Source organism: Myotis daubentonii, chromosome 2 (assembly GCF_963259705.1).
Source record: "Myotis daubentonii chromosome 2, mMyoDau2.1, whole genome shotgun sequence".
Taxonomy (NCBI): Eukaryota; Metazoa; Chordata; class Mammalia; order Chiroptera; family Vespertilionidae; genus Myotis; species Myotis daubentonii.
In genome coordinates, this window is record NC_081841.1 from 74,865,274 (window position 1) to 74,876,031 (window position 10,758).

Genomic DNA, 10,758 nt, shown 5'->3' on the forward strand with positions numbered 1-10,758 from the left:
GACAGAGCACCGGCCTGGGGACTGAAGGGTCCCAGGTTGATTCCGGTCAAAGGCACATGCCTGGGTTTCGGGCTTGACCAGGCTTGATCCCCAGTAGGGGGGTGTGCAGGAGGGAGCCAATCAATGATTCTCATTATTTTTTTTAAATATATTTTATTGATTTTTTACAAAGAGGAAGGGAGAGGGATAGAGAGTTTAAAACATCGATGAGAGAGAAACATCGATCAGCTGCCTCCTGCACACCTCCCACTGGGGATGTGCTGCCACCAAGGTACATACCCTTGACCAGAATCGAACCCAGGTCCCCTCAGTCCTCAGGCCAACGCTCTATCCACCAAGCCAAACCGGTTAAGGCGATTCTCATTATTGATTTTTAAATCTCTCTCTCTCCCTCTCCCTTCCTCTCTGAAATCAATATCAAAAAGGATATCCAAATGTTTCTTAATAAGTATTTAAACTAAAGGGCCCCATTAAAAATTGTGAATGAAACACAATCCTAACCAAAATCTTTATTGTTTAAAGATTACAAATAGTAGTACATGTCTCCTTTTTTCCCCCATTGACCGTCCCCCGGCCTCCCCTACTTCCCTCCCTCCGCACATGCCCTCACTCCACGCCCCCCCCCCCCCAGTGTCTTGTGTCCATTGGTTATGCTTATATGCATACATACAAGTCCTTCGGTTGACCTCTTACCCCACCCCAACAATATTTTTAAAAAAAGAAAAACAGTATTTGTTAAAACCCTAAAAGCAAAAAAAAATACGAGTAAGATAGTAAAGAATTCCTAACCCCAAACAAAAGGCAAAAGAGGAAGCAAAAAGATAAGTAGAAGGAAGTCCCTTTTGTCATGAGGGCAAGTGCCGACCACAAATTTAAGCTATTGTAGGGTGAAATCAAAAGCTCTGGACCTTTTCAAGTTGAGGAGTCTTTATGACAACCCTCCTCAATTAAGCAGTAACCCAAAGTGCTAAATTCTCAGGGATAATAAACCAGTTATCCTGGATAAAAACCCAAATTCATATCATCAGTGTTGCCCTCAAAACCCCAAACTAGGAGCTTGAAGTGGTCTCAGATAGCATGTCCAAATATAAGCGAAAGGCACTTTCATCCTAGACCTGAAATAATTCATTAAAGTAATTTTCAAGAGCAATAGGGGCAACAGAAAAGAACAAAATAGAAACCAGTCTATAAAGATTTAAATATTATCAAAAAGGCTACAAATGTATAACCATAAACATAGACAAAAACAACCATGTTAACTGTATTTGAAAATACAATGCCTGCATCCGTTATCTATAAGGATCAGTCATCTATTAAAGGTGATATAGCTACTTTGGCAAAGAAATAAAAAGAACTTCTAGAAAAAAAATAGGTAGGATTAACAGCAGGCTAAACACAGCTAGAAAGAGAATTAAGTTAGCTGGAAGCAAGCTTAGAAGAAATCTTCCAAAATATGGTGGAAACTAAAGGATGGGAAACACTATAGTTCAAAGGCATTTTGGGATACAATAAAGTCTAACACAAATTAGATCTAAGATTTAACACAAATTCTAGGAATAGAGGAGAGAATGGGCAGAATATTTGAAGAAATTAAGAGCAAAAATTTTTCTAGAACTAATGACTGATAGTCCTACAAATCCCAATCAGGATAATTAAGACAGTTCTTTTTTCTCTTCAGTAATACCAAAAGACAACAGAATGTGCTGTTATGCTTAACATGCTGAAAATAACAAAGGATTTTAAATATATTGTTTAATTGATTTCAGAGAGAGAGCAGAAGAAATAGAACCATCAATGATGAGAATCATTGATCAACTGCCTCCTCCATGCCCCCTACTGGGGATCAAGCCTGCAACCTGGGTATGTGCTCTGATGGGGAATCCAACCAGTAACCTCTTGATTCACGGATCAATGCTCAACCAGTGAGCCTCGCTAGCCAGACAAGGATTTTTAGAATATTATGCCTAACCAAAACATCTTTTAAGTATGAAGATAAACTTTTAGGCAAAAATTTCTCCAGCACTCTCACTAATAAATTCTATACGAACCTTCTTCAAGCAGAAGGCAAGTGATCCCAAATGGAAGGTCTAAGATATAAGAAATGAGGGGCAAAAAGGATATCCAAATGTTTCTTAATAAGTATTTAAACTAAAGGGCCCCATTAAAAATTGTGAATGAAACACAATCCTAACCAAAAAAATAAAACTGGTATCACTGTACTAACATTAGAAAACCAACTTTAAGGAAAAGCATCCTGTATAATAAAGAGCTAATATGCTGGTTAGACCAAACAGCAGAACGACAGTCCGGACCACCATCTGAAAGACCTTCCGGACGAAGCCGGGGCTTCAAGGGCCTGAGCCCCTTGCACGAATTTTGTGCATCGGGCCTCTAGTTACTAGAGATAAAAAGGTGAAAGGTTCGCCCTAGCTGGTTTGGCTCAGTGGATAGAACATCGGCCTGCGGACTGAAGGGTTCCAGGTCCAATTCCCATCACGGGCACGTGCCTGGGTTGTGTGCTCCATCCCCAGTAGGGGGAGTGCAGGAGGCAGCCAATCAATGATTCTCATCCAAAATACATAATATATAGATCTCAATGGAAAGATAAGGTTCATCAGGACTGAAAGCATACGTTAACCTGAGAACTTGAATGCAAAGAAAACCTTTCAGTGGAGAAAAAGAGGGTAGCAAGTGATAGAATCAGACCATAAACTGATTATTTTATGATCTTATAATAGTTAGATGTCCAGACATGAGCTATCAAGTAACTTATCAATGCAATAAACCCAGTTCTAAGTAAGTTCTCCTTACTTTCAATGAGCAGGAAAGTTAACATTTATAGGGCCTTATTCTATAGTGGATTAAGCTTTCCTCTTATCCTATCTAATAAAAGAGAAACATGGTAATTGGCGTATGACCGCTACCCTTCCCATTGGCTAATCAGCGAGATATGCAAATTAACTGCCAGCCAAGATGGCGGCCGGCAGCCAGGCAGCTTGAAACTAACATGAGGCTTGCTTGCTTCAGTGACGGAGGAAACCAATGCTCCCCGCCTGCTTTGCCTGCCTCTGAGCCTGCAGTTTAAGAAACACTGTAACAAATATAGAAGCTAAACAAAACCCCAGAAACCTGCTTTCAGAGAGGCCAGGATCTTAGAGCTGGAGTTATACAGTGTTTCGATTATAGAACTGAAACAAACCAGATACCTTCTTTCAGCAGCAGAAGCCTCAGAGCTGGAGCAGGAGCTAAAGCTGGCCCAGAATAAAAAATAAAAATAAAAAAAGGAGCAGTTGGGAGCTTCAGTCGGCCTGAAAACAGCCCTCAGCCCCTCACCCAGACTGGCCAGGCACCCCAGTGGGGACCCCCACCCTGAAGGGTGTGTGACCAGCTGCAAACAGCCATCATCCCCTCACCCAGGCTGGCCAGGCACCCCAGTGGGGACCCCCACCCTGAAGGGTGTGTGACCAGCTGCAAACAGCCATCATCCCCTCACCCAGGCACCCCAGTGGGTGCCTGAGCGTGACTGAAGATGGCATCGCAACCTCCCAATCTGCCCTGCTCTGTGCATGACAGGGGAAGGCGCCCCAACTCCCCAATCGGCCCTGCTCTGAGCCCGACCAGGGGCTGCACCTAGGGATTGGGCCTGCCCTCTGCCACCCGGGAGCAGGCCTAAGCCAGCAGGTCATTATCTCCCGAGGGGTCCCAGACTGCGAGAGGGCACAGGCCGGCTGAGGGACCCCCACTGCCCCCCCCAGTGCACAAATTTTTGTGCACCAGGCCTCTAGTTTACAGATAAAATAGTAAGCAACTTGCTCAGCAACACACCAGAGGTTAAGTGAAGAAACTAGGAATTAAAATCTGACTTTTAAAACCCATACCCAATCCACCATTCCCCAAATACCAAGGTGCCTTCTCTATCAGCCTACTGCCCCATGGATTATGCCAAATGCTACAAACTACACGTTTTAAAACAAAAGAGTTAATAGGTAATATTTCCCTTTACCTCAGACCTCATTCCAAATGCACTTCAATAAATCTGTCTTTCAAGTATTGCTGCTCCATTAACATTTTCAGGGGTCCAGGGCCTCAGTACTTTAGTCCCAAGCAGAATGAACACCTACTTGAGAGCACTATCTTCTGTTCAAGGGATCTCATTACCTAAGGTATTATCTGATCCAATGGCAAAGAAATGTACTGGATTGGACTGATATTTGGAAATACACGCAAGCATATTTTATTCACCTGAAATATGACATATGTTGGAAGACAACTTCAACATATGTTGGAAGACAACTTCAGCATAGTGAAACCCAAGAGGGCTTTTGAATTCCAAACTGATGTACAGCATAATAATTTAAGTCAAGGTAACCTTCCCTTTTAAAGCAATACAAAATCCTATTCATAAATCATCATTGCTCAGTTATGCATCCTTGGATAAGTTCTTCCAACTATCCAATTTTCTCAATAAAATGGTCATAGCCCTAACTGGTTTGGCTCAGTGGATAGAGCGTCAGCCTGCGGACTCAAGGGTACCAGGTTCGATTCCGGTCAAGGGCATGTACCTTGGTTGTGGGCACATCCCCAGTAGGGGGTGTGCAGAAACATCTCATCGATGTTTCTAACTCTCTATCCCTCTCCCTTCCTCTCTGTAAAAAATCAATAAAATATATTAAAATAAAAATAAAAATCATAATTCTCCCCTTTAAAAAAAATAAAATAAAATGGTCATACTACCTACCTCCAGGAGCACTATATCAGTTAATAATACATGCAGAATTTAAAATGTTACTGAATAATTACCCAATAAGTGCTGACTATTGTGTTCTTCTGTACCTGATTTACCTTAGAAAATAATCCAAATAAACTCTTCAAAATTACAGCCCCCTTTCCCAATAAAAATCAAAATATAGTAACCTTCAGAACAAGTATGTAGCAGTAAAAGGCAGTTGATAACCAGAAGTACACGGGTTACCTTCTGTGGCAAGCCCAGTAATGTGATCTGGTGGTCTTCTGTCACTGTACTAAACAACTTACAAGGATGAGTGAAAATGACAGCATTCACCTTCTAACCCCTACTCTGCCCAACATGAAAGAACTTCTTATTCAGATGAAATGGGACTTATAGGTTCTTTCATGTAAAGAATGTTATAAATACTACTCCATCCCCCAATCTTTTTCTTCACACCATCATCACAATTCTAGAAAACCAATTTGCTTTTTTGGTTCATAATGTATGATATATATTCAAATAAGAGCTAAAATATTTACTCAAAGAATCAACTAAGAATACAAGTAATCACAGATTTGGTTAGACTTGAGGATCTGATTAGATCATTAGTTTTCTAAAATAATCAGGATCCATTCCTTCTAATCCTTTCTTTCATTAGTATTTCAAATTTATAACCAAGCAAAAAGTGAACAGAGTAAGCAAAGTGGTATTTTATTTTGACATTGTTAAAGAGAAAACCAGATACCCAAAATGGCCTCACTCATGCTAAAAGCCCATGATACCAAACCTAGATTTAATACCTGATCTAATTGGAGTTTCATCCTCTCCCAAAAACAATCTTTTTAAAAACATATGTTTTTATTGATTTCAGAGAGGAAGGGAGAGATAGAAACATCAATGATGACTGTTTCCCAGAAACCATCTTAATCAATCTGGAATTTTTTGCTCAACACCAATTAAGTAATCTGTCCCATGGACCATCTCCTTGCCCCCCTCCACCCCCTTGGAAAGAGGCAACTGTATAACAGAAACCTCCCAGCCCTAGCTGGTTTGGCTCAGTGGAAAGAGCATCAGGCTGAGGGCTGAAGGGTCCCTGATTTAATTCGTCAAAGGCACATGCTAGGGGTTGCAGGCTTGATCTCCAGTAGGGGGTGTGCAGGAGACAGCCAATCGGCGATTCTCTCTCATCATTGATGTTTCTATTTGTCTCTTCCTCTCCCTTCCTCTGAAATCAATAAAAGAAGCCTCCCTGCTGAAAACAACCCTGTTTTCTTTTTGTTAATAGCAACTTTGCCCTACTCTTCCCATAAAAAGCTTCCATTTGGTACAAACCCTCAAAGGGGTGGATGGGATGCTACCCATCCTTTAAAAAAGCCAATTAGATCTTCAAATGTACTCGGCTTAATTTTGTTCTTTAACATCTTGAAATCAAACAGATCCTGCTGCTTTTAGCCCCCTTTCCTACAAAAGGACTATATAATTAATGTTTAGAATCAAATCAATAATCTGGAGATAACACGGACAAGTTATGTAAGTAATAAAGTGAGCAAAAGCGCCTGGCTGGTGTGGCTGGACGGTTGGGCGCTAACCCATGAACCAAGAAGTCACCAGTTGATTCCTGGTCAGGGCACATTGCCCAGGCTGTGTGCTAGATCGCCCAGTAGGGGGCAACCAGGAAGCAATAGATGGATGTCTCTCATAGATGTTTCCATCTCTCTAGCCCTCTCTTTTCCTCCCTCTAAAAAATAAAACATTTACAAAGTCAATGGTCCTGTAAAATTAATTATTTTTTAAATGATCAATAGCATTTTGTATTAAGTGTTGGTACAGGTAAAATTTTTAAATGCTATAAATGAAGTAAGAAAAACAATCTATGAAGTCAAGATTATATTAGATGTTTAGTTCCATCTACCCTTCAGGCTTCCTAAAAAACAAACGCACGTTTAAATGGGGCCCATTTTTGAACAAGCATTTGATACTCATTAATACTCCCAGAGGATCGCTGTAAATCTTTTACCTCGTTTTTAAAAATTATTGATTTTATAAAGGGAGAAACACTGACTTTGTTGTTCCATTCATGCATTCATTGATTCCTGTATTTGCCCTGATGGGGATCAACCCACAACCTTGGCATAACAGGTCAACACTCTTAACCAACTGAGCTACCTGCTCCCCCCCCCAGTTCTAAATAATCCTAAACGCAGCAGGTCCTCGGATATGGTGGTTCCCCTCAATGTTGGTTCATTATGACGTTGAGTAGGTGGTGCAGGAACTTAACTCGTGTTCATATTGATTAGCCTACGGTAATCTGGTTTCCTTGTACAGCACACAGTTTTGCTTCAAGTCAAAGAACCTCTCTCTTCTGGGAACTTCAATAAGAGAAAGCAGTGCAAGTCCTAGAATGAAAGACACTGCGAGCCTGTGGTATTGCCCCTTTAGAGCCGTTCAAGGACTACATTAGTTAGGATCAATCCTCCCCCAACAAAAAAGCCTGGCCAGACACCCATCCAAATCCCAGCTCTACCTGAGGCACACAGAAATATCCTGAGACGCTGCCACCCATCACCTGACATTCACCTTTCCTCCTGTGTCCATAGAGAGATGAAGACCAAACAGAGGCAGGTTAAGAGCCGGACACCCCAGGGCTGGACTCATTGTTCACTGCTCATGCTTCCATCCCACCCTTTCTGCAACTTTCCGCAAGAAAGGGCCGCTGGAGCTGGGGTCTCCGACCCGCCCCAGGTGGCGGCCACGTGTGCGGGAACCCGCCGGGGCCTCCCGGCCCCACACCGTCGCCCCCTCCAGGGGGCGGAGCGCCCGGGAGCCCGCAGCCTCCCCGCCCCGGGGCCTCATCCCTTCACGGCCCCTCCCTCCCTCCCATCGGAATTCGCAGCCTCCGCCGCTCTTTCCATCCCCCAGCGGCCTCCTCCGGGTATTAATTTTGAGGAAACGGGGACGTCGAGCCCGGCCGTCGGCTCTGCAACCGAGCCGGGCCGGCGAGCCGGGCCGGCGATCCGGGAGCCGGCAGCGTCGTCCTCGCCCCCTCCGGGCGCCCGACCGACGCCGCGGCCTCGCCCCCGGCCACGCGGAGAAGCCGGTGGCGCTCGGGGTCCCGCGGCGCCGCCGGGCACGGCCCCCGACCCTCGCAGGCCGCACCAACCCCCGCGCCTCCTCAGCCGTCCCCGAAAAGAGGCGCAGGCTGATCCCGGGGCCCTCTCGGGCGATGGGGTCGACACTCGGCGGACGGCCCGGGCTCTGGCCTCGCAGAACGAGCCGGGAGCCGCGGACTCGCCCCGCGGCCCCGATCGGGCCCCCCATCCCTCCGACCCGACCCTCCGCGCCGACCGCCCGGCCGACATCCCGTCCCCCCTTCTCGTTCAGGCCCCCATCCGTTACCGATGGCGATCACGGGGCGCCCGGCGGCCGGAGCTGCGCAGTCCGTGACTCAGGGCAGCGGCGGGAGGAGCAGGAGGCGGCGCTGCGAGCAGATGGCGCTAAAAAAGACCCAAGAGCCCGCCGCTCGCGCTCATATACAATTAGCGTCAGCACGTAAGGCCACTCCGCCGCCCTCCCCCCGGCTTCGCCGTCGCCTAGCAACGCGAGCGGGAGGCGGGCCCAGGACGAGTCGCTTAGCAACAGAACCGTCCTTCTTCTCTAACCACCTCCCCGCCCTCGGCGCGCAGCTCGGGTTCCCCCGCTCCCGCTTCCGCCCCCTACTACGACCCGGGCCGCGTCGCGTTTTATCCGCTGCTCTGGAAAGGACATTTCCATCCTCTTCGTCCCGGGAAAGGCCTCGAACTTCGCGTTTCGTCTCTAGGCGCCTCGCTCCCCCTTGGCGTGATGCTGGCAGAGGATGAAGGGGAGGGAGGAGGGCCGCCAGCCGTCGGGTCCCGGCTCGCCCCAACGTGATGGGAGCGCATTTTGGTTCCTAATTCCTGCGTCTCCCTTTCCCGGGTAACCATTTTCTCCCCCTAAAGAACAACAGCGCTTTCCTCCTGACCCCCTCAGCGGCGGCTTCTACTGGTTTTGCGTCTCCTGAGAGTGGATCTCCGTGGCTTCCACGGGTGCCCCTCATCCCAACTTCAGCATCCTTTGCCTTGACTGGTGGTCCCTCATGTTTGCTTCAGTTCTTTGGGTGGAGGAAAGAGGCACGCGTTTGTGTTTTCTCTGGATGCTTTCTAATGAGAATAGACTTGGCTCATCTTTCTGGAAAAAAAAAAAAAGTAAATCCCCTGTAAATGCTCAAGACTGCCGAACGGTTGGGCGTATTTTTCCATTGATGTTGGATTGACCAAGAGTCGCTCTTGAAACAGTGGTTCTCAAAGTGTGGCCCGGGTTCCCAGACGCTTTCTAGGGGGGAGATCAAGTGTAAAAATGCTTAGTAATGCCGAAACCGGTTTGGCTCAGTGGATAGAGCGTCGGCCTGCGGACTGAAGGGTCCCGGGTTCGATTCCGGTCAAGGGCATGTACCTGGGTTGCGGGCATATCCCCAGTAGGAGATGTGCAGGAGGCAGCTGATCGATGTTTCTCTCTCATGGATGTTTCTAACTCTCTATCTCTCTCCCTTCCTCTCTGTAAAAAATCAATAAAATATATTTTAAAAAAATGCTTAGTAAAAAGTTAGTTGCTTTTTGCACATTTATTCTCGCAGTGGAGTTTTCCTGAGGCTACCTGACACGTGATATGGAAACATTAAAAACAAGCAAATGTTACCACGCAGTCATCTGCTGTGAAACCAGACATTCGAGAGTTTTGCAGAAATGTGCAAGAATGTTCTGTAAAGTGGTTACTTTTGTCAACTAATGATAGCTGGGGCTCATTCAAACCAACAGGAGCTCCAATGTGGGGGTCGTGAAGAAGGAAACTTTGTGCCAACAGCTCAATTGTGACAGCATTGGAGCAGCTCAATTATGAAACAGCCCCGGAGAGGCCTCTCCAGCCCGGCAGCGCTGTTGTGCCCCGGGCAGGTGCCCTCGGCTGCGCCTGCTCTGCAGCGGAGAACCTCAGTCTCGAGTCTTTGGTGGGAGGAAAGGTGTGCCGTCCGAGCCACGGGAGTTCTTATTTATAGAAGTCCCTGGCCCCCGATTGGGCCCCCCTCATGTAAATGAGGCTCCAACTCCTCAGTGTGATTGGCCAGAATGGAGCTGCTCTGATTGGCCAGTGAGGATAGAGCAGCGCCGCTCTGACTGTAGAAGGGAAGTCTCCGTCCTATAGATTGAAATGGGAACGTTGTCGGAGTTGGCTCAGAACTGGAAGCAGGCATGTCAGTGCTGGAGGCAGGCAGTTTAGCTGGGGTTTGCCTGAGGGAGCCCCTGTTTAGAAACCACTGCTAGGCTCTGCTTTTACATTTGAGCCCAGTCAGTCACCGGGAGCACTTAGTAGGCATCTTCTTTTTTAGGGTCAACACTTTTCCTACGAAAGATTCTTTCATTTTTAATTGGTTTATTGTTTTAAAAAAGAAATAACTATTCTTAAAATGTCTTTGTTTTAATTTCTAATGTGATAAATATCAGTATCTGTAATGCACATAAAAGTTCTTTGGGGTCCTCAGTTTTTAAGTGTAAAGGGTCCTGAAACCAAAATATTTGAGAACCTCTTCTTTAAATGTTGCATTCCTTGAAACTTCAAACTGCCTAGAGTTATCTATTGTAAGCCTCACATTTAGCAACTGTCTCTATTCCATTTGAGAGTATACAGGTTTTTTTCCCTTGACACTCCCCAATCTCATTGAACTTAGTTGCTTTTCCCACTCTATGCTACAGATGCCTCAGTTTATCCATTCATTTTGGTTTTTCACATGTGATTCTTTTGTTTTTCTCAATCTTTATTTTTATTGTTTTAACCTTTTTTTCAACCTCCTTTATGTACATCCTACTCAACAATGACGTAAGGCTAACAAGGATTATGATGACATCAGTAATGACTCCATGAAGAATCCACAATACATAAACTAGATGGACCAGTGCCCAATTTGTACATACATTTGGCACTATTTTCAGTGGAGGTCTCAAGAGCATTGCATTTTAATC

At 45.7% G+C, this 10,758-nt stretch overlaps 1 protein-coding gene across 5 annotated transcripts in view; it reads right to left on the reverse strand.

The window, feature by feature from the left end:
- NAP1L1 (nucleosome assembly protein 1 like 1) overlaps window positions 1–8,274 on the reverse strand; it is a 34,053-nt gene extending 25,779 nt beyond the window's left edge. For 2 of the 5 annotated variants that reach the window (XM_059683667.1, XM_059683666.1), the window contains exon 1: window positions 8,126–8,273. The gene's annotated coding sequence lies outside the window, so the exon portion shown is untranslated. Of the gene's footprint in view, window positions 1–8,125 lie in introns of all 5 variants that reach the window. The other 3 variants (XM_059683669.1, XM_059683670.1, XM_059683668.1) reach the window with 3 other exon arrangements.
- Between the last annotated feature and the right edge of the window lie 2,484 nt (window positions 8,275–10,758).